The 22,500-nt window shown below is 39.8% G+C and overlaps 19 non-coding genes across 19 annotated transcripts in view; all 19 read right to left on the minus strand.

Annotated features, from left to right (window-relative positions):
• TRNAR-CCU (transfer RNA arginine (anticodon CCU)) overlaps positions 1-64 on the minus strand; it is a 73-nt gene extending 9 nt beyond the window's left edge. Inside the window, exon 1 of the tRNA in view lies at positions 1-64. This exon is cut by the window's left edge and continues 9 nt beyond it. This is a non-coding gene — a tRNA (tRNA-Arg).
• A 3,103-nt stretch (positions 65-3,167) lies between these two features.
• On the minus strand, positions 3,168-3,240 carry TRNAR-CCU (transfer RNA arginine (anticodon CCU)). The gene has a single exon. It is a non-coding gene; the product is annotated as a tRNA-Arg (tRNA).
• Positions 3,241-4,035: 795 nt separating this feature from the next.
• Positions 4,036-4,108, minus strand: TRNAR-UCG (transfer RNA arginine (anticodon UCG)). The gene has a single exon. It is a non-coding gene; the product is annotated as a tRNA-Arg (tRNA).
• A 647-nt stretch (positions 4,109-4,755) lies between these two features.
• On the minus strand, positions 4,756-4,828 carry TRNAR-CCU (transfer RNA arginine (anticodon CCU)). Its single transcript has one exon. It is a non-coding gene; the product is annotated as a tRNA-Arg (tRNA).
• A 795-nt stretch (positions 4,829-5,623) lies between these two features.
• TRNAR-UCG (transfer RNA arginine (anticodon UCG)) lies at positions 5,624-5,696 on the minus strand. Its single transcript has one exon. It is a non-coding gene; the product is annotated as a tRNA-Arg (tRNA).
• Positions 5,697-7,931: 2,235 nt separating this feature from the next.
• TRNAR-CCU (transfer RNA arginine (anticodon CCU)) lies at positions 7,932-8,004 on the minus strand. The gene has a single exon. It is a non-coding gene; the product is annotated as a tRNA-Arg (tRNA).
• Positions 8,005-8,799: 795 nt separating this feature from the next.
• TRNAR-UCG (transfer RNA arginine (anticodon UCG)) lies at positions 8,800-8,872 on the minus strand. The gene has a single exon. It is a non-coding gene; the product is annotated as a tRNA-Arg (tRNA).
• A 647-nt stretch (positions 8,873-9,519) lies between these two features.
• TRNAR-CCU (transfer RNA arginine (anticodon CCU)) lies at positions 9,520-9,592 on the minus strand. Its single transcript has one exon. It is a non-coding gene; the product is annotated as a tRNA-Arg (tRNA).
• A 795-nt stretch (positions 9,593-10,387) lies between these two features.
• TRNAR-UCG (transfer RNA arginine (anticodon UCG)) lies at positions 10,388-10,460 on the minus strand. The gene has a single exon. It is a non-coding gene; the product is annotated as a tRNA-Arg (tRNA).
• A 647-nt stretch (positions 10,461-11,107) lies between these two features.
• TRNAR-CCU (transfer RNA arginine (anticodon CCU)) lies at positions 11,108-11,180 on the minus strand. The gene has a single exon. It is a non-coding gene; the product is annotated as a tRNA-Arg (tRNA).
• Positions 11,181-12,695: 1,515 nt separating this feature from the next.
• TRNAR-CCU (transfer RNA arginine (anticodon CCU)) lies at positions 12,696-12,768 on the minus strand. Its single transcript has one exon. It is a non-coding gene; the product is annotated as a tRNA-Arg (tRNA).
• Positions 12,769-13,563: 795 nt separating this feature from the next.
• On the minus strand, positions 13,564-13,636 carry TRNAR-UCG (transfer RNA arginine (anticodon UCG)). Its single transcript has one exon. It is a non-coding gene; the product is annotated as a tRNA-Arg (tRNA).
• A 647-nt stretch (positions 13,637-14,283) lies between these two features.
• Positions 14,284-14,356, minus strand: TRNAR-CCU (transfer RNA arginine (anticodon CCU)). Its single transcript has one exon. It is a non-coding gene; the product is annotated as a tRNA-Arg (tRNA).
• A 795-nt stretch (positions 14,357-15,151) lies between these two features.
• Positions 15,152-15,224, minus strand: TRNAR-UCG (transfer RNA arginine (anticodon UCG)). The gene has a single exon. It is a non-coding gene; the product is annotated as a tRNA-Arg (tRNA).
• Positions 15,225-15,871: 647 nt separating this feature from the next.
• On the minus strand, positions 15,872-15,944 carry TRNAR-CCU (transfer RNA arginine (anticodon CCU)). The gene has a single exon. It is a non-coding gene; the product is annotated as a tRNA-Arg (tRNA).
• A 2,383-nt stretch (positions 15,945-18,327) lies between these two features.
• TRNAR-UCG (transfer RNA arginine (anticodon UCG)) lies at positions 18,328-18,400 on the minus strand. The gene has a single exon. It is a non-coding gene; the product is annotated as a tRNA-Arg (tRNA).
• Positions 18,401-19,047: 647 nt separating this feature from the next.
• Positions 19,048-19,120, minus strand: TRNAR-CCU (transfer RNA arginine (anticodon CCU)). The gene has a single exon. It is a non-coding gene; the product is annotated as a tRNA-Arg (tRNA).
• A 795-nt stretch (positions 19,121-19,915) lies between these two features.
• Positions 19,916-19,988, minus strand: TRNAR-UCG (transfer RNA arginine (anticodon UCG)). Its single transcript has one exon. It is a non-coding gene; the product is annotated as a tRNA-Arg (tRNA).
• Positions 19,989-20,635: 647 nt separating this feature from the next.
• Positions 20,636-20,708, minus strand: TRNAR-CCU (transfer RNA arginine (anticodon CCU)). Its single transcript has one exon. It is a non-coding gene; the product is annotated as a tRNA-Arg (tRNA).
• Between the last annotated feature and the right edge of the window lie 1,792 nt (positions 20,709-22,500).

Consider the following 22,500-nt stretch of genomic DNA (forward strand, 5'->3'; position numbering starts at 1 on the left):
TGGGAGTCGAACCCACAATCCCTGGCTTAGGAGGCCAGTGCCTTATCCATTAGGCCACTGAGGCACACATGCATAGCTCTTTTCTAGAGGCATTATTTAAATGTATTCTATGGTCAGACACCGGTGTGTGCACACAGGGCATTTCTCACTTCTCTCTATAAGTAAACTTCCCATTTTCATCCTCTTCCATCCCCGACTTTAACGCTCTCTTCTATGCTATAATGGAGACTTTGCAATTTTAGCAAGTGGAGAGAAATTGGAGAACCACTTTCGACTCCACACTTCTTCTTCACTTACTTCTTTTCTCAATATAGTGGGCTTAGAAAATGGTATCAAGCCATCCTTATCATCAGTAGGACACGGAAAGAGGCACTAAGTCTCCTAACCAAGTTCAACCACACTCTGCAACTTAACCATTGCACTACAATTTAGGCAACGGGGGCATCAGCAAAGGCAGCCAATGTGCCGATCCTTTATACATTTTTTGTATTACTTTTCTTACTCGGAGGCAAAATCAGCACTTTAACTGCCCAAATCATACAGATTTTACACATGTACCACTCTATGCACACAGAGGCACACACCTTGCAGTTCTTCTACACACACTTAAGCTAAAAACACATTCTGTCACGTCAAAATTCTGCAAACCTATTACATATTCAGTGCGTCGGCATAGAAGCACTTTTTAATGCCACTAAAATGCACAAGTAGTTAGACTGAAGATGCAACCTGAATGAGTTTACAGTATGTACTCCACTTTATTAATGATTAGTAATGAGAAAGTGAGGACTACAAGAGTATTGGAAAAGACTTTTTCCACTCTGAATGTAAAGCAGATTGTGTGACCATTGGCCAAAAACGACCACGAAGGGACTCGAACCCTCAATCTTCTGATCCAAAGTCAGACGCCTTATCCATTAGGCCACACTGTTATCCGTCCACCTGAGATGATTTTTATCATGTAGGTGGTATGCATGGATGGAGAACATATTATTGAAAGGTATTCAGGTTTACATCCCATAGTGTTCTTTCAGCTCTTTTCGCTGGAAGCACTTTTTTGGAATCTATATATTGAGAATTTTATGAGTACGATATGCTTTTGTTTTCCTTTTTCCATACAAACCTCTTTCCTCATGAGTTTAAAGCTCATTTGTATGCTCTACATTGCTCTGGACGTTTCCAGACGTGGAGTGAAACTGTTTTGAAAGTAGTACAAATTGCTCCTTCCTGCATATGCTAATTTTTCACACTCACATAGGTTGTATAAGTTTTATGAATCCTGGCTTGACCTATTCAAGTAGCTGAAAGCCTGTCACCACCTCTAGAAACAAGATTCACACCAATCCAATTCATATCATTTTTTCCAAAGGAATATGTTCTGGCCGGTCGAAAATGCATCTCACAAAAATAGGCATTTAAAAATCTACTTTGCAGTTTCAGAACACTAACATGACTGTGAAGTGTACACAAGTAAAACGGGACAGTTTCAAAGTACCTAATCCCTCATAAACTTCTGAGAGGAAGCATGTAATAAATCTACCTAATTTTCTGGAAAAGAAAGAGGGAGGATTTTTGTTATCACCTCAGATGGGACTCAAACCCACAATCCCTGGCTTAGGAGGCAAGTGCCTTATCCATTAGGCCACTGAGGCACGCAAGCATTGCTCTTTTCTAGAGGCATTATTTAAATGTATTCTATGGTCAGACACCGGTGTGTGCACACAGGGCATTTCTCACTTCTCTCTATAAGTAAACTTCCCATTTTCATCCTCTTCCATCCCCGACTTTAACGCTCTCTTCTATGCTATAATGGAGACTTTGCAATTTTAGCAAGTGGAGAGAAATTGGAGAACCACTTTCGACTCCACACTTCTTCTTCACTTACTTCTTTTCTCAATATACTGGGCTTAGAAAATGGTATCAAGCCATCCTTATCATCAGTAGGACACGGAAAGAGGCACTAAGTCTCCTAACCAAGTTCAACCACACTCTGCAACTTAACCATTGCACTACAAATTAGGCAATGGGGGCATCAGCAAAGGCAGCCAATGTGCCGATCCTTTATACATTTTGTGTAGTACTTTTCTTACTCGGAGGCAAAATCAGCACTTTAACTGCCCAAATCATACAGATTTTACACATGTACCACTCTATACACACATAGGCACACACCTTGCAGTTCTTCTACACACACTTAAGCTAAAAACCCATTCTGTCACGTCAAAATTCTGCAAACCTATTACATATTCAGTGCGTCGGCATAGAAGCACTTTTTAATGCCACTAAAATGCACAAGTAGTTAGACTGAAGATGCAACCTGAATGAGTTTACAGTATGCACTCCACTTTATTAATGATTAGTAATGAGAAAGTGAGGACTACAAGAGTATTGGAAAAGACTTTTTCCACTCTGAATGTAAAGCAGATTGTGTGACCATTGGCCAAAAACGGCCATGAAGGGACTCGAACCCTCAATCTTCTGATCCGAAGTCAGACGCCTTATCCATTAGGCCACGCGGTCATCCGTTCACCTGAGATGATTTTTATCATGTAGGTGGTATGCATTGATGGAGAACATATTATTGAAAGGTATTCAGGTTTACATCCCATAGTGTTCTTTCAGCTCTTTTCGCTGGAAGCACTTTTTTGGAATCTATATATTGAGAATTTTATGAGTACGATATGCTTTTGTTTTCCTTTTTCCATACAAACCTCTTTCCTCATGAGTTTAAAGCTCATTTGTATGCTCTACATAGCTCTGGACGTTTCCAGACGTGGAGTGAAACTGTTTTGAAAGTAGTACAAATTGCTCCTTCCTGCATATGCTAATTTTTCACACTCACATAGGTTGTATAAGTTTTATGAATCCTGGCTTGACCTATTCAAGTAGCTGAAAGCCTGTCACCACCTCTAGAAACAAGATTCACACCAATCCAATTCAAATCATTTTTTCCCAAAGAATATGTTCTGGCCGGTCGAAAATGCATCTCACAAAAATAGGCATTTAAAAATCTACTTTGCAGTTTCAGAACACTAACATGACTGTGAAGTGTACACAAGTAAAATGGGACAGTTTCAAAGTACCTAATCCTTCATAAACTTCCGAGAGGAAGCATGTAATAAATCTACCTAATTTTCTGGAAAAGAAAGAGGGAGGATTTTTGTTCTCACCTCAGATGGGACTCGAACCCACAATCCCTGGCTTAGGAGGCCAGTGCCTTATCCATTAGGCCACTGAGGCACACATGCATAGCTCTTTTATAGAGGCATTATTTAAATGTATTCTATGGTCAGACACCGGTGTGTGCACACAGGGCATTTCTCACTTCTCTCTATAAGTAAACTTCCCATTTTCATCCTCTTCCATCCCCGACTTTAACGCTCTCTTCTATGCTATAATGGAGACTTTGCAATTTTAGCAAGTGGAGAGAAATTGGAGAACCACTTTCGACTCCACACTTCTTCTTCACTTACTTCTTTTCTCAATATACTGGGCTTAGAAAATGGTATCAAGCCATCCTTATCATCAGTAGGACACGGAAAGAGGCACCAAGTCTCCTAACCAAGTTCAACCACACTCTGCAACTTAACCATTGCACTACAAATTAGGCAACGGGGGCATCAGCAAAGGTAGCCAATGTGCCGATCCTTTATATATTTTGTGTAGTACTTTTCTTACTCGGAGGCAAAATCAGCACTTTAACTGCCCAAATCATACAGATTTTACACATGTAGCACTCTATGCACACATAGGCACACACCTTGCAGTTCTTCTACACACACTTAAGCTAAAAACCCATTCTGTCACGTCAAAATTCTGCAAACCTATTACATATTCAGTGCGTCGGCATAGAAGCAGTTTTTAATGCCACTAAAATGCACAAGTAGTTAGACTGAAGATGCAACCTGAATGAGTTTACAGTATGTACTCCACTTTATTAATGATTAGTAATGAGAAAGTGAGGACTACAAGAGTATTGGAAAAGACTTTTTCCACTCTGAATGTAAAGCAGATTGTGTGAACATTGGCCAAAAACGACCACGAAGGGACTCAAACCCTCAATCTTCTGATCCGAAGTCAGACGCCTTACCCATTAGGCCACGCGGTCATCCGTTCACCTGAGATGATTTTTATCATGTAGGTGGTATGCATGGATGGAGAACATATTATTGAAAGGTATTCAGGTTTACATCCCATAGTGTTCTTTCAGCTCTTTTCGCTGGAAGCACTTTTTTGGAATCTATATATTGAGTATTTTATGAGTACGATATGCTTTTGTTTTCCTTTTTGCATACAAACCTCTTTCCTCATGAGTTTAAAGCTCATTTGTATTCTCTACATAGCTCTGGAAGTTTCCAGACGTGGAGTGAAACTGTTTTGAAAGTAGGACAAATTGCTCCTTCCTGCATATGCTAATTTTTCACACTCACATAGGTTGTATACTTTTTATGAATCCTGGCTTGACCTATTCAAGTAGCTGAAAGCCTGTCACCACCTCTAGAAACAAGATTCACACCAATCCAATTCAAATCATTTTTTCCAAAGGAATATGTTCTGGCCGGTCGAAAATGCATCTCACAAAAATAGGCATTTAAAAATATACTTTGCAGTTTCAAAACACTAACATGTCTGTGAAGTGTACACAAGTAAAATGGGACCGTTTCAAAGTAACTAATCCCTCATAAACTTCTGAGAGGAAGCATGTAATAAATCTACCTAATTTTCTGGAAAAGATAGAGGGAGGATTTTTGTTATCACCTCAGATGGGACTCGATCCCACAATCCCTGGCTTAGGAGGCCAGTGCCTTATCCATTAGGCCACTGAGGCACACATGCATAGCTCTTTTCTAGAGACATTATTTAAATGTATTCTATGGTCAGACACCGGTGTGTGCACACAGGGCATTTCTCACTTCTCTCTATAAGTAAACTTCCCATTTTCATCCTCTTCCATCCCCGACTTTAACGCTCTCTTCTATGCTATAATGGAGACTTTGCAATTTTAGCAAGTGGAGAGAAATTGGAGAACCACTTTCGACTCCACACTTCTTCTTCACTTACTTCTTTTCTCAATATACTGGGCTTAGAAAATGGTATCAAGCCATCCTTATCATCAACAGGACACGGAAAGAGGCACCAAGTCTCCTAACCAAGTTCAACCACACTCTGCAACTTAACCATTGCACTACAAATTAGGCAACGGGGGCATCAGCAAAGGCAGCCAATGTGCCGATCCTTTATACATTTTTTGTATTACTTTTCTTACTCGGAGGCAAAATCAGCACTTTAACTGCCCAAATCATACAGATTTTACACATGTACCACTCTATGCACACAGAGGCACACACCTTGCAGTTCTTCTACACACACTTAAGCTAAAAACACATTCTGTCACGTCAAAATTCTGCAAACCTATTACATATTCAGTGCGTCGGCATAGAAGCAGTTTTTAATGCCACTAAAATGCACAAGTAGTTAGACTGAAGATGCAACCTGAATGAGTTTACAGTATGTACTCCACTTTATTAATGATTAGTAATGAGAAAGTGAGGACTACAAGAGTATTGGAAAAGACTTTTTCCACTCTGAATGTAAAGCAGATTGTGTGAACATTGGCCAAAAACGACCACGAAGGGACTCAAACCCTCAATCTTCTGATCCGAAGTCAGACGCCTTACCCATTAGGCCACGCGGTCATCCGTTCACCTGAGATGATTTTTATCATGTAGGTGGTATGCATGGATGGAGAACATATTATTGAAAGGTATTCAGGTTTACATCCCATAGTGTTCTTTCAGCTCTTTTCGCTGGAAGCACTTTTTTGGAATCTATATATTGAGTATTTTATGAGTACGATATGCTTTTGTTTTCCTTTTTGCATACAAACCTCTTTCCTCATGAGTTTAAAGCTCATTTGTATTCTCTACATAGCTCTGGAAGTTTCCAGACGTGGAGTGAAACTGTTTTGAAAGTAGGACAAATTGCTCCTTCCTGCATATGCTAATTTTTCACACTCACATAGGTTGTATACTTTTTATGAATCCTGGCTTGACCTATTCAAGTAGCTGAAAGCCTGTCACCACCTCTAGAAACAAGATTCACACCAATCCAATTCAAATCATTTTTTCCAAAGGAATATGTTCTGGCCGGTCGAAAATGCATCTCACAAAAATAGGCATTTAAAAATATACTTTGCAGTTTCAAAACACTAACATGTCTGTGAAGTGTACACAAGTAAAATGGGACCGTTTCAAAGTAACTAATCCCTCATAAACTTCTGAGAGGAAGCATGTAATAAATCTACCTAATTTTCTGGAAAAGATAGAGGGAGGATTTTTGTTATCACCTCAGATGGGACTCGATCCCACAATCCCTGGCTTAGGAGGCCAGTGCCTTATCCATTAGACCACTGAGGCACACATGCATAGCTCTTTTCTAGAGACATTATTTAAATGTATTCTATGGTCAGACACCGGTGTGTGCACACAGGGCATTTCTCACTTCTCTCTATAAGTAAACTTCCCATTTTCATCCTCTTCCATCCCCGACTTTAACGCTCTCTTCTATGCTATAATGGAGACTTTGCAATTTTAGCAAGTGGAGAGAAATTGGAGAACCACTTTCGACTCCACACTTCTTCTTCACTTACTTCTTTTCTCAATATACTGGGCTTAGAAAATGGAATCAAGCCATCCTTATCATCAGCAGGACACGGAAAGAGGCACCAAGTCTCCTAACCAAGTTCAACCACACTCTGCAACTTAACCATTGCACTACAAATTAGGCAACGGGGGCATCAGCAAAGGCAGCCAATGTGCCGATCCTTTATACATTTTTTGTATTACTTTTCTTACTCGGAGGCAAAATCAGCACTTTAACTGCCCAAATCATACAGATTTTACACATGTACCACTCTATGCACACAGAGGCACACACCTTGCAGTTCTTCTACACACACTTAAGCTAAAAACACATTCTGTCACGTCAAAATTCTGCAAACCTATTACATATTCAGTGCGTCGGCATAGAAGCACTTTTTAATGCCACTAAAATGCACAAGTAGTTAGACTGAAGATGCAACCTGAATGAGTTTACAGTATGTACTCCACTTTATTAATGATTAGTAATGAGAAAGTGAGGACTACAAGAGTATTGGAAAATACTTTTTCCACTCTGAATGTAAAGCAGATTGTGTGACCATTGGCCAAAAACAACCACGATGGGACTTGAACCCTCAATCTTCTGATCCGAAGTCAGAAGCCTTATCCATTAGGCCACGCGGTCATCCGTTCACATGAGATGATTTTTATCATGTAGGTGGTATGCATGGATGGAGAACATATTATTGAAAGGTATTCAGGTTTACATCCCATAGTGTTCTTTCAGCTCTTTTCGCTGGAAGCACTTTTTTGGAATCTATATATTGAGAATTTTATGAGTACGATATGCTTTTGTTTTCCTTTTTGCATACAAACCTCTTTCCTCATGAGTTTAAAGCTCATTTGTATGCTCTACATAGCTCTGGACGTTTCCAGACGTGGAGTGAAACTGTTTTGAAAGTAGTACAAATTGCTCCTTCCTGCATATGCAAATTTTTCACACTCACATAGGTTGTATAAGTTTTATGAATCCTGGCTTGACCTATTCAAGTAGCTGAAAGCCTGTCACCACCTCTAGAAACAAGATTCACACCAATCCAATTCAAATCATTTTTTCCAAAAGAATATGTTCTGGCCAGTCGAAAATGCATCTCACAAAAATAGGCATTTAACAATCTACTTTGCAGTTTCAGAACACTAACATGACTGTGAAGTGTACACAAGTAAAATGGGACAGTTTCAAAGTACCTAATCCCTCATAAACTTCCGAGAGGAAGCATGTAATAAATCTACCTAATTTTCTGGAAAAGAAAGAGGGAGGATTTTTGTTATCACCTCAGATGGGACTCGAACCCACAATCCCTGGCTTAGGAGGCCAGTGCCTTATCCATTAGGCCACTGAGGCACACATGCATATCTCTTTTCTAGAGGCATTATTTAAATGTATTCTATGGTCAGACACCGGTGTGTGCACACAGGGCATTTCTCACTTCTCTCTATAAGTAAACTTCCCATTTTCATCCTCTTCCATCCCCGACTTTAACGCTCTCTTCTATGCTATAATGGAGACTTTGCAATTTTAGCAAGTGGAGAGAAATTGGAGAACCACTTTCGACTCCACACTTCTTCTTCACTTACTTCTTTTCTCAATATACTGGGCTTAGAAAATGGTATCAAGCCATCCTTATCATCAGTAGGACACGGAAAGAGGCACTAAGTCTCCTAACCAAGTTCAACCACACTCTGCAACTTAACCATTGCACTACAAATTAGGCAACGGGGGCATCAGCAAAGGCAGCCAATGTGCCGATCCTTTATACATTTTGTGTAGTACTTTTCTTACTCGGAGCCAAAATCAGCAGTTTAACTGCCCAAATCATACAGATTTTACACATGTAGCACTCTATGCACACATAGGCACACACCTTGCAGTTCTTCTACACACACTTAAGCTAAAAACCCATTCTGTCACGTCAAAATTCTGCAAACCTATTACATATTCAGTGCGTCGGCATAGAAGCACTTTTTAATGCCACTAAAATGCACAAGTAGTTAGACTGAAGATGCAACCTGAATGAGTTTACAGTATGTACTCCATTTTATTAATGATTAGTAATGAGAAAGTGAGGACTACAAGAGTATTGGAAAAGACTTTTTCCACTCTGAATGTAAAGCAGATTGTGTGACCATTGGCCAAAAACAACCACGAAGGGACTCGAACCCTCAATCTTCTGATCCGAAGTCAGATGCCTTATCCATTAGGCCACGCGGTCATCCGTCCACCTGAGATGATTTTTATCATGTAGGTGGTATGCATGGATGGAGAACATATTATTGAAAGGTATTCAGGTTTACATCCCATAGTGTTCTTTCAGCTCTTTTCGCTGGAAGCACTTTTTTGGAATCTATATATTGAGAATTTTATGAGTACGATATGCTTTTGTTTTCCTTTTTCCATACAAACCTCTTTCCTCATGAGTTTAAAGCTCATTTGTATTCTCTACATAGCTCTGGAAGTTTCCAGACGTGGAGTTAAACTGTTTTGAAAGTAGGACAAATTGCTCCTTCCTGCATATGCTAATTTTTCACACTCACATAGGTTGTATACATTTTATGTATCCTGGCTTGACCTATTCAAGTAGCTGAAAGCCTGTCACCACCTCTAGAAACAAGATTCACACCAATCCAATTCAAATCATTTTTTCCAAAGGAATATGTTCTGGCCGGTCGAAAATGCATCTCACAAAAATAGGCATTTAAAAATCTACTTTGCAGTTTCAGAACACTAACATGACTGTGAAGTGTACACAAGTAAAATGGGACCGTTTCAAAGTACCTAATCCCTCATAAACTTCTGAGAGGAAGCATGTAATAAATCTACCTAATTTTCTGGAAAAGAAAGAGAGAGGATTTTTGTTATCACCTCAGATGGGACTTGAACCCACAATCCCTGGCTTAGGAAGCCAGTGCCTTATCCATTAGGCCACTGAGGCACACATGCATAGGTCTTTTCTAGAGGCATTATTTAAATGTATTCTATGGTCAGACATCGGTGTGTGCACACAGGGCATTTCTCACTTCTCTCTATAAGTAAACTTCCCATTTTCATCCTCTTCCATCCCCGACTTTAACGCTCTCTTCTATGCTATAATGGAGACTTTGCAATTTTAGCAAGTGGAGAGAAATTGGAGAACCACTTTCGACTCCACACTTCTTCTTCACTTACTTCTTTTCTCAATATACTGGGCTTAGAAAATGGTATCAAGCCATCCTAATCATCGGTAGGACACGGAAAGAGGCACTAAGTCTCCTAACCAAGTTCAACCACACTCTGCAACTTAACCATTGCACTACAAATTAGGCAACGGGGGCATCAGCAAAGGCAGCCAATGTGCCGATCCTTTATACATTTTGTGTAGTACTTTTCTTACTCGGAGGCAAAATCAGCACTTTAACTGCCCAAATCATACAGATGTTACACATGTAGCACTCTATGCACACATAGGCACACACCTTGCAGTTCTTCTACACACACTTAAGCTAAAAACCCATTCTGTCACGTCAAAATTCTGCAAACCTATTACATATTCAGTGCGTCGGCATAGAAGCACTTTTTAATGCCACTAAAATGCACAAGTAGTTAGACTGAAGATGCAACCTGAATGAGTTTACAGTATGTACTCCACTTTATTAATGATTAGTAATGAGAAAGTGAGGACTACACGAGTATTGGAAAATACTTTTTCCACTCTGAATGTAAAGCAGATTGTGTGACCATTGGCCAAAAACGACCACGAAGGGACTCGAACCCTCAATCTTCTGATCCGAAGTCAGACGCCTTATCCATTAGGCCACGCGATCATCCGTCCACCTGAGATGATTTTTATCATGTAGGTGGTATGCATACATGGAGAACATATTATTGAAAGGTATTCAGGTTTACATCCCATAGTGTTCTTTCAGCTCTTTTCGCTGGAAGCACTTTTTTGGAATCTATATATTGAGAATTTTATGAGTACGATATGCTTTTGTTTTCCTTTTTCCATACAAACCTCTTTCCTCATGAGTTTAAAGCTCATTTGTATTCTCTACATAGCTCTGGAAGTTTCCAGACGTGGAGTGAAACTGTTTTGAAAGTAGGACAAATTGCTCCTTCCTGCATATGCTAATTTTTCACACTCACATAGGTTGTATACATTTTATGTATCCTGGCTTGACCTATTCAAGTAGCTGAAAGCCTGTCACCACCTCTAGAAACAAGATTCACACCAATCCAATTCAAATCATTTTTTCCAAAGGAATATGTTCTGGATGGTCGAAAATGCATCTCACAAAAATAGGCATTTAAAAATATACTTTGCAGTTTCAGAACCCTAACATGACTGTGAAGTGTACACAAGTAAAACAGGACAGTTTCAAAGTACCTAATCCCTCATAAACTTCTGAGAGGAAGCATGTAATAAATCTACCTAATTTTCTGGAGAAGAAAGAGGCAGGATTTTTGTTATCACCTCAGATGGGACTCGAACCCACAATCTCTGGCTTAGGAGGCCAGTGCCTTATCCATTAGGCCACTGAGGCACACATGCATAGCTCCTTTCTAGAGGCATTATTTAAATGTATGCTATGGTCAGACACCGGTGTGTGCACACAGGGCATTTCTCACTTCTCTCTATAAGTAAACTTGCCATTTTCATCCTCTTCCATCCCCGACTTTAACGCTCTCTTCTATGCTATAATGGAGACTTTGCAATTTTAGCAAGTGGAGAGAAATTGGAGAACCACTTTCGACTCCACACTTCTTCTTCACTTACTTCTTTTCTTAATATACTGGGCTTAGAAAATGGTATCAAGCCATCCTTATCATCAGTAGGACACGGAAAGAGGCACTAAGTCTCCTAACCAAGTTCAACCACACTCTGCAACTTAACCATTGCACTACAAATTAGGCAACGGGGGCATCAGCAAAGGCAGCCAATGTGCCGATCCTTTATACATTTTGTGTAGTACTTTTCTTACTCGGAGGCAAAATCAGCACTTTAACTGCCCAAATCATACAGATTTTACACATGTACCACTCTATGCACACATAGGCACACACCTTGCAGTTCTTCTACACACACTTAAGCTAAAAACCCATTCTGTCACGTCAAAATTCTGCAAACCTATTACATATTCAGTGCGTCGGCATAGAAGCACTTTTTAATGCCACTAAAATGCACAAGTAGTTAGACTGAAGATGCAACCCGAATGAGTTTACAGTATGTACTCCACTTTATTAATGATTAGTAATGAGAAAGTGAGGACTACAAGAGTATTGGAAAAGACTTTTTCCACTCTGAATGTAAAGCAGATTGTGTGACCATTGGCCAAAAACAACCACGAAGGGACTCGAACCCTCAATTCTCTGATCGGAAGTCAGACGTCTTATCCATTAGGCCACGCGGTCATCCGTCCACCTAAGATGATTTTTATCATGTAGGTGGTATGCATGGATGGAGAACATATTATTGAAAGGTATTCAGGTTTACATCCCATAGTGTTCTTTCAGCTCTTTTCGCTGGAAGCACTTTTTTGGAATCTATGCATTGAGAATTTTATGAGTACGATATGCTTTTGTTTTCCTTTTTCCATACAAACCTCTTTCCTCATGAGTTTAAAGCTCATTTGTATGCTCTACATAGCTCTGGACGTTTCCAGACGTGGAGTGAAACTGTTTTGAAAGTAGTACAAATTGCTCCTTCCTGCATATGCTAATTTTTCACACTCACATAGGTTGTATAAGTTTTATGAATCCTGGCTTGACCTATTCAAGTAGCTGAAAGCCTGTCACCACCTCTAGAAACAAGATTCACACCAATCCAATTCGTATCATTTTTTCCAAAGGAATATGTTCTGGCCGGTCGAAAATGCATCTCACAAAAATAGGCATTTAAAAATCTACTTTGCAGTTTCAGAACACTAACATGACTGTGAAGTGTACACAAGTAAAATGGGACAGTTTCAAAGTACCTAATCCCTCATAAACTTCCGAGAGGAAGCATGTAATAAATCTACCTAATTTTCTGGAAAAGAAAGAGGGAGGATTTTTGTTATCACCTCAGATGGGACTCGAACCCACAATCCCTGGCTTAGGAGGCCAGTGCCTTATCCATTAGGCCACTGAGGCACACATGCATATCTCTTTTCTAGAGGCATTATTTAAATGTATTCTATGGTCAGACACCGGTGTGTGCACACAGGGCATTTCTCACTTCTCTCTATAAGTAAACTTCCCATTTTCATCCTCTTCCATCCCCGACTTTAACGCTCTCTTCTATGCTATAATGGAGACTTTGCAATTTTAGCAAGTGGAGAGAAATTGGAGAACCACTTTCGACTCCACACTTCTTCTTCACTTACTTCTTTTCTCAATATACTGGGCTTAGAAAATGGTATCAAGCCATCCTTATCATCAGTAGGACACGGAAAGAGGCACTAAGTCTCCTAACCAAGTTCAACCACACTCTGCAACTTAACCATTGCACTACAAATTAGGCAACGGGGGCATCAGCAAAGGCAGCCAATGTGCCGATCCTTTATACATTTTGTGTAGTACTTTTCTTACTCGGAGCCAAAATCAGCAGTTTAACTGCCCAAATCATACAGATTTTACACATGTAGCACTCTATGCACACATAGGCACACACCTTGCAGTTCTTCTACACACACTTAAGCTAAAAACCCATTCTGTCACGTCAAAATTCTGCAAACCTATTACATATTCAGTGCGTCGGCATAGAAGCACTTTTTAATGCCACTAAAATGCACAAGTAGTTAGACTGAAGATGCAACCTGAATGAGTTTACAGTATGTACTCCATTTTATTAATGATTAGTAATGAGAAAGTGAGGACTACAAGAGTATTGGAAAAGACTTTTTCCACTCTGAATGTAAAGCAGATTGTGTGACCATTGGCCAAAAACAACCACGAAGGGACTCGAACCCTCAATCTTCTGATCCGAAGTCAGATGCCTTATCCATTAGGCCACGCGGTCATCCGTCCACCTGAGATGATTTTTATCATGTAGGTGGTATGCATGGATGGAGAACATATTATTGAAAGGTATTCAGGTTTACATCCCATAGTGTTCTTTCAGCTCTTTTCGCTGGAAGCACTTTTTTGGAATCTATATATTGAGAATTTTATGAGTACGATATGCTTTTGTTTTCCTTTTTCCATACAAACCTCTTTCCTCATGAGTTTAAAGCTCATTTGTATTCTCTACATAGCTCTGGAAGTTTCCAGACGTGGAGTTAAACTGTTTTGAAAGTAGGACAAATTGCTCCTTCCTGCATATGCTAATTTTTCACACTCACATAGGTTGTATACATTTTATGTATCCTGGCTTGACCTATTCAAGTAGCTGAAAGCCTGTCACCACCTCTAGAAACAAGATTCACACCAATCCAATTCAAATCATTTTTTCCAAAGGAATATGTTCTGGCCGGTCGAAAATGCATCTCACAAAAATAGGCATTTAAAAATCTACTTTGCAGTTTCAGAACACTAACATGACTGTGAAGTGTACACAAGTAAAATGGGACCGTTTCAAAGTACCTAATCCCTCATAAACTTCTGAGAGGAAGCATGTAATAAATCTACCTAATTTTCTGGAAAAGAAAGAGAGAGGATTTTTGTTATCACCTCAGATGGGACTTGAACCCACAATCCCTGGCTTAGGAAGCCAGTGCCTTATCCATTAGGCCACTGAGGCACACATGCATAGGTCTTTTCTAGAGGCATTATTTAAATGTATTCTATGGTCAGACATCGGTGTGTGCACACAGGGCATTTCTCACTTCTCTCTATAAGTAAACTTCCCATTTTCATCCTCTTCCATCCCCGACTTTAACGCTCTCTTCTATGCTATAATGGAGACTTTGCAATTTTAGCAAGTGGAGAGAAATTGGAGAACCACTTTCGACTCCACACTTCTTCTTCACTTACTTCTTTTCTCAATATACTGGGCTTAGAAAATGGTATCAAGCCATCCTAATCATCGGTAGGACACGGAAAGAGGCACTAAGTCTCCTAACCAAGTTCAACCACACTCTGCAACTTAACCATTGCACTACAAATTAGGCAACGGGGGCATCAGCAAAGGCAGCCAATGTGCCGATCCTTTATACATTTTGTGTAGTACTTTTCTTACTCGGAGGCAAAATCAGCACTTTAACTGCCCAAATCATACAGATGTTACACATGTAGCACTCTATGCACACAGAGGCACACACCTTGCAGTTCTTCTACACACACTTAAGCTAAAAACCCATTCTGTCACGTCAAAATTCTGCAAACCTATTACATATTCAGTGCGTCGGCATAGAAGCACTTTTTAATGCCACTAAAATGCACAAGTAGTTAGACTGAAGATGCAACCTGAATGAGTTTACAGTATGTACTCCACTTTATTAATGATTAGTAATGAGAAAGTGAGGACTACACGAGTATTGGAAAATACTTTTTCCACTCTGAATGTAAAGCAGATTGTGTGACCATTGGCCAAAAACGACCACGAAGGGACTCGAACCCTCAATCTTCTGATCCGAAGTCAGACGCCTTATCCATTAGGCCACGCGATCATCCGTCCACCTGAGATGATTTTTATCATGTAGGTGGTATGCATACATGGAGAACATATTATTGAAAGGTATTCAGGTTTACATCCCATAGTGTTCTTTCAGCTCTTTTCGCTGGAAGCACTTTTTTGGAATCTATATATTGAGAATTTTATGAGTACGATATGCTTTTGTTTTCCTTTTTCCATACAAACCTCTTTCCTCATGAGTTTAAAGCTCATTTGTATTCTCTACATAGCTCTGGAAGTTTCCAGACGTGGAGTGAAACTGTTTTGAAAGTAGGACAAATTGCTCCTTCCTGCATATGCTAATTTTTCACACTCACATAGGTTGTATACATTTTATGTATCCTGGCTTGACCTATTCAAGTAGCTGAAAGCCTGTCACCACCTCTAGAAACAAGATTCACACCAATCCAATTCAAATCATTTTTTCCAAAGGAATATGTTCTGGATGGTCGAAAATGCATCTCACAAAAATAGGCATTTAAAAATATACTTTGCAGTTTCAGAACCCTAACATGACTGTGAAGTGTACACAAGTAAAACAGGACAGTTTCAAAGTACCTAATCCCTCATAAACTTCTGAGAGGAAGCATGTAATAAATCTACCTAATTTTCTGGAGAAGAAAGAGGCAGGATTTTTGTTATCACCTCAGATGGGACTCGAACCCACAATCTCTGGCTTAGGAGGCCAGTGCCTTATCCATTAGGCCACTGAGGCACACATGCATAGCTCCTTTCTAGAGGCATTATTTAAATGTATGCTATGGTCAGACACCGGTGTGTGCACACAGGGCATTTCTCACTTCTCTCTATAAGTAAACTTGCCATTTTCATCCTCTTCCATCCCCGACTTTAACGCTCTCTTCTATGCTATAATGGAGACTTTGCAATTTTAGCAAGTGGAGAGAAATTGGAGAACCACTTTCGACTCCACACTTCTTCTTCACTTACTTCTTTTCTTAATATACTGGGCTTAGAAAATGGTATCAAGCCATCCTTATCATCAGTAGGACACGGAAAGAGGCACTAAGTCTCCTAACCAAGTTCAACCACACTCTGCAACTTAACCATTGCACTACAAATTAGGCAACGGGGGCATCAGCAAAGGCAGCCAATGTGCCGATCCTTTATACATTTTGTGTAGTACTTTTCTTACTCGGAGGCAAAATCAGCACTTTAACTGCCCAAATCATACAGATTTTACACATGTACCACTCTATGCACACATAGGCACACACCTTGCAGTTCTTCTACACACACTTAAGCTAAAAACCCATTCTGTCACGTCAAAATTCTGCAAACCTATTACATATTCAGTGCGTCGGCATAGAAGCACTTTTTAATGCCACTAAAATGCACAAGTAGTTAGACTGAAGATGCAACCCGAATGAGTTTACAGTATGTACTCCACTTTATTAATGATTAGTAATGAGAAAGTGAGGACTACAAGAGTATTGGAAAAGACTTTTTCCACTCTGAATGTAAAGCAGATTGTGTGACCATTGGCCAAAAACAACCACGAAGGGACTCGAACCCTCAATTCTCTGATCGGAAGTCAGACGTCTTATCCATTAGGCCACGCGGTCATCCGTCCACCTAAGATGATTTTTATCATGTAGGTGGTATGCATGGATGGAGAACATATTATTGAAAGGTATTCAGGTTTACATCCCATAGTGTTCTTTCAGCTCTTTTCGCTGGAAGCACTTTTTTGGAATCTATGCATTGAGAATTTTATGAGTACGATATGCTTTTGTTTTCCTTTTTCCATACAAACCTCTTTCCTCATGAGTTTAAAGCTCATTTGTATGCTCTACATAGCTCTGGACGTTTCCAGACGTGGAGTGAAACTGTTTTGAAAGTAGTACAAATTGCTCCTTCCTGCATATGCTAATTTTTCACACTCACATAGGTTGTATAAGTTTTATGAATCCTGGCTTGACCTATTCAAGTAGCTGAAAGCCTGTCACCACCTCTAGAAACAAGATTCACACCAATCCAATTCGTATCATTTTTTCCAAAGGAATATGTTCTGGCCGGTCGAAAATGCATCTCACAAAAATAGGCATTTAAAAATCTACTTTGCAGTTTCAGAACACTAACATGACTGTGAAGTGTACACAAGTAAAATGGGACCGTTTCAAAGTACCTAATCCCTCATAAACTTCTGAGAGGAAGCATGTAATAAATCTACCTAATTTTCTTGAAAAGAAAGAGGGAGGATTTTTGTTATCACCTCAGATGGGACTTGAACCCACAATCCTTGACTTAGGAGGCCAGTGCCTTATCCATTAGGCCACTGAGGCACACATGCATAGCTCTTTTCTAGAGGCATTATTTAAATGTATTCTATGGTCAGACACCGGTGTGTGCACACAGGGCATTTCTCACTTCTCTCTATAAGTAAACTTCCCATTTTCATCCTCTTCCATCCCCGACTTTAACGCTCTCTTCTATGCTATAATGGAGACTTTGCAATTTTAGCAAGTGGAGAGAAATTGGAGAACCACTTTCGACTCCACACTTCTTCTTCACTTACTTCTTTTCTCAATATACTGGGCTTAGAAAATGGTATCAAGCTATCCTTATCATCAGTAGGACACGGAAAGAGGCACTAAGTCTCCTAACCAAGTTCAACCACACTCTGCAACTTAACCATTGCACTACAAATTAGGCAACGGGGGCATCAGCAAAGGCAGCCAATGTGCCGATCCTTTATACATTTTGTGTAGTACTTTTCTTACTCGGAGCCAAAATCAGCAGTTTAACTGCCCAAATCATACAGATTTTACACATGTAGCACTCTATGCACACATAGGCACACACCTTGCAGTTCTTCTACACACACTTAAGCTAAAAACCCATTCTCTCACGTCAAAATTCTGCAAACCTATTACATATTCAGTGCGTCGGCATAGAAGCACTTTTTAATGCCACTAAAATGCACAAGTAGTTAGACTGAAGATGCAACCTGAATGAGTTTACAGTATGTACTCCATTTTATTAATGATTAGTAATGAGAAAGTGAGGACTACAAGAGTATTAGAAAAGACTTTTTCCACTCTGAATGTAAAGCAGATTGTGTGACCATTGGCCAAAAACAACCACGAAGGGACTCGAACCCTCAATCTTCTGATCCGAAGTCAGATGCCTTATCCATTAGGCCACGCGGTCATCCGTCCACCTGAGATGATTTTTATCATGTAGGTGGTATGCATGGATGGAGAACATATTATTGAAAGGTATTCAGGTTTACATCCCATAGTGTTCTTTCAGCTCTTTTCGCTGGAAGCACTTTTTTGGAATCTATATATTGAGAATTTTATGAGTACGATATGCTTTTGTTTTCCTTTTTCCATACAAACCTCTTTCCTCATGAGTTTAAAGCTCATTTGTATTCTCTACATAGCTCTGGAAGTTTCCAGATGTGGAGTGAAACTGTTTTGAAAGTAGGACAAATTGCTCCTTCCTGCATATGCTAATTTTTCACACTCACATAGGTTGTATACGTTTTATGTATCCTGGCTTGACCTATTCAAGTAGCTGAAAGCCTGTCACCACCTCTAGAAACAAGATTCACACCAATCCAATTAAAATCATTTTTTCCAAAGGAATATGTTCTGGCCGGTCGAAAATGCATCTCACAAAAATAGGCATTTAAAAATCTACTTTGCAGTTTCAGAACACTAACATGACTGTGAAGTGTACACAAGTAAAATGGGACCGTTTCAAAGTACCTAATCCCTCATAAACTTCTGAGAGGAAGCATGTAATAAATCTACCTAATTTTCTGGAAAAGAAAGAGGGAGGATTTTTGTTATCACCTCAGATGGGACTTGAACCCACAATCCCTGGCTTAGGAAGCCAGTGCCTTATCCATTAGGCCACTGAGGCACACATGCATAGGTCTTTTCTAGAGGCATTATTTAAATGTATTCTATGGTCAGACATCGGTGTGTGCACACAGGGCATTTCTCACTTCTCTCTATAAGTAAACTTCCCATTTTCATCCTCTTCCATCCCCGACTTTAACGCTCTCTTCTATGCTATAATGGAGACTTTGCAATTTTAGCAAGTGGAGAGAAATTGGAGAACCACTTTCGACTCCACACTTCTTCTTCACTTACTTCTTTTCTCAATATACTGGGCTTAGAAAATGGTATCAAGCCATCCTAATCATCGGTAGGACACGGAAAGAGGCACTAAGTCTCCTAACCAAGTTCAACCACACTCTGCAACTTAACCATTGCACTACAAATTAGGCAACGGGGGCATCAGCAAAGGCAGCCAATGTGCCGATCCTTTATACATTTTGTGTAGTACTTTTCTTACTCGGAGGCAAAATCAGCACTTTAACTGCCCAAATCATACAGATGTTACACATGTAGCACTCTATGCACACATAGGCACACACCTTGCAGTTCTTCTACACACACTTAAGCTAAAAACCCATTCTGTCACGTCAAAATTCTGCAAACCTATTACATATTCAGTGCGTCGGCATAGAAGCACTTTTTAATGCCACTAAAATGCACAAGTAGTTAGACTGAAGATGCAACCTGAATGAGTTTACAGTATGTACTCCACTTTATTAATGATTAGTAATGAGAAAGTGAGGACTACACGAGTATTGGAAAATACTTTTTCCACTCTGAATGTAAAGCAGATTGTGTGACCATTGGCCAAAAACGACCACGAAGGGACTCGAACCCTCAATCTTCTGATCCGAAGTCAGACGCCTTATCCATTAGGCCACGCGATCATCCGTCCACCTGAGATGATTTTTATCATGTAGGTGGTATGCATGCATGGAGAACATATTATTGAAAGGTATTCAGGTTTACATCCCATAGTGTTCTTTCAGCTCTTTTCGCTGGAAGCACTTTTTTGGAATCTATATATTGAGAATTTTATGAGTACGATATGCTTTTGTTTTCCTTTTTCCATACAAACCTCTTTCCTCATGAGTTTAAAGCTCATTTGTATTCTCTACATAGCTCTGGAAGTTTCCAGACGTGGAGTGAAACTGTTTTGAAAGTAGGACAAATTGCTCCTTCCTGCATATGCTAATTTTTCACACTCACATAGGTTGTATACATTTTATGTATCCTGGCTTGACCTATTCAAGTAGCTGAAAGCCTGTCACCACCTCTAGAAACAAGATTCACACCAATCCAATTCAAATCATTTTTTCCAAAGGAATATGTTCTGGATGGTCGAAAATGCATCTCACAAAAATAGGCATTTAAAAATATACTTTGCAGTTTCAGAACCCTAACATGACTGTGAAGTGTACACAAGTAAAACAGGACAGTTTCAAAGTACCTAATCCCTCATAAACTTCTGAGAGGAAGCATGTAATAAATCTACCTAATTTTCTGGAGAAGAAAGAGGCAGGATTTTTGTTATCACCTCAGATGGGACTCGAACCCACAATCTCTGGCTTAGGAGGCCAGTGCCTTATCCATTAGGCCACTGAGGCACACATGCATAGCTCTTTTCTAGAGGCATTATTTAAATGTATGCTATGGTCAGACACCGGTGTGTGCACACAGGGCATTTCTCACTTCTCTCTATAAGTAAACTTGCCATTTTCATCCTCTTCCATCCCCGACTTTAACGCTCTCTTCTATGCTATAATGGAGACTTTGCAATTTTAGCAAGTGGAGAGAAATTGGAGAACCACTTTCGACTCCACACTTCTTCTTCACTTACTTCTTTTCTTAATATACTGGGCTTAGAAAATGGTATCAAGCCATCCTTATCATCAGTAGGACACGGAAAGAGGCACTAAGTCTCCTAACCAAGTTCAACCACACTCTGCAACTTAACCATTGCACTACAAATTAGGCAACGGGGGCATCAGCAAAGGCAGCCAATGTGCCGATCCTTTATACATTTTGTGTAGTACTTTTCTTACTCGGAGGCAAAATCAGCACTTTAACTGCCCAAATCATACAGATTTTACACATGTACCACTCTATGCACACATAGGCACACACCTTGCAGTTCTTCTACACACACTTAAGCTAAAAACCCATTCTGTCATGTCAAAATTCTGCAAACCTATTACATATTCAGTGCGTCGGCATAGAAGCACTTTTTAATGCCACTAAAATGCACAAGTAGTTAGACTGAAGATGCAACCCGAATGAGTTTACAGTATGTACTCCACTTTATTAATGATTAGTAATGAGAAAGTGAGGACTACAAGAGTATTGGAAAAGACTTTTTCCACTCTGAATGTAAAGCAGATTGTGTGACCATTGGCCAAAAACAACCACAAAGGGACTCGAACCCTCAATTCTCTGATCGGAAGTCAGACGTCTTATCCATTAGGCCACGCGGTCTTTCGTCCACCTGAGATGATTTTTATCATGTAGGTGGTATGCATGGATGGAGAACATATTATTGAAAGGTATTCAGGTTTACATCCCATAGTGTTCTTTCAGCTCTTTTCGCTGGAAGCACTTTTTTGGAATCTATGCATTGAGAATTTTATGAGTACGATTTGCTTTTGTTTTCCTTTTTCCATACAAACCTCTTTCCTCATGAGTTTAAAGCTCATTTGTATGCTCTACATAGCTCTGGACGTTTCCAGACGTGGAGTGAAACTGTTTTGAAAGTAGTACAAATTGCTCCTTCCTGCATATGCTAATTTTTCACACTCACATAGGTTGTATACGTTTTATGAATCCTGGCTTGACCTATTCAAGTAGCTGAAAGCCTGTCACCACCTCTAGAAACAAGATTCACACCAATCCAATTCGTATCATTTTTTCCAAAGGAATATGTTCTGGCCGGTCGAAAATGCATCTCACAAAAATAGGCATTTAAAAATCTACTTTGCAGTTTCAGAACACTAACATGACTGTGAAGTGTACACAAGTAAAATGGGACCGTTTCAAAGTACCTAATCCCTCATAAACTTCTGTGAGGAAGCATGTAATAAATCTACCTAATTTTCTTGAAAAGAAAGAGGGAGGATTTTTGTTATCACCTCAGATGGGACTTGAACCCACAATCCTTGACTTAGGAGGCCAGTGCCTTATCCATTAGGCCACTGAGGCTCACATGCATAGCTCTTTTCTAGAGGCATTATTTAAATGTATTCTATGGTCAGACACCGGTGTGTGCACACAGGGCATTTCTCACTTCTCTCTATAAGTAAACTTCCCATTTTCATCCTCTTCCATCCCCGACTTTAACGCTCTCTTCTATGCTATAATGGAGACTTTGCAATTTTAGCAAGTGGAGAGAAATTGGAGAACCAC

Source organism: Triturus cristatus, chromosome 4_1, assembly GCF_964204655.1.
Source record: "Triturus cristatus chromosome 4_1, aTriCri1.1, whole genome shotgun sequence".
NCBI classification, from domain to species: domain Eukaryota; kingdom Metazoa; phylum Chordata; class Amphibia; order Caudata; family Salamandridae; genus Triturus; species Triturus cristatus.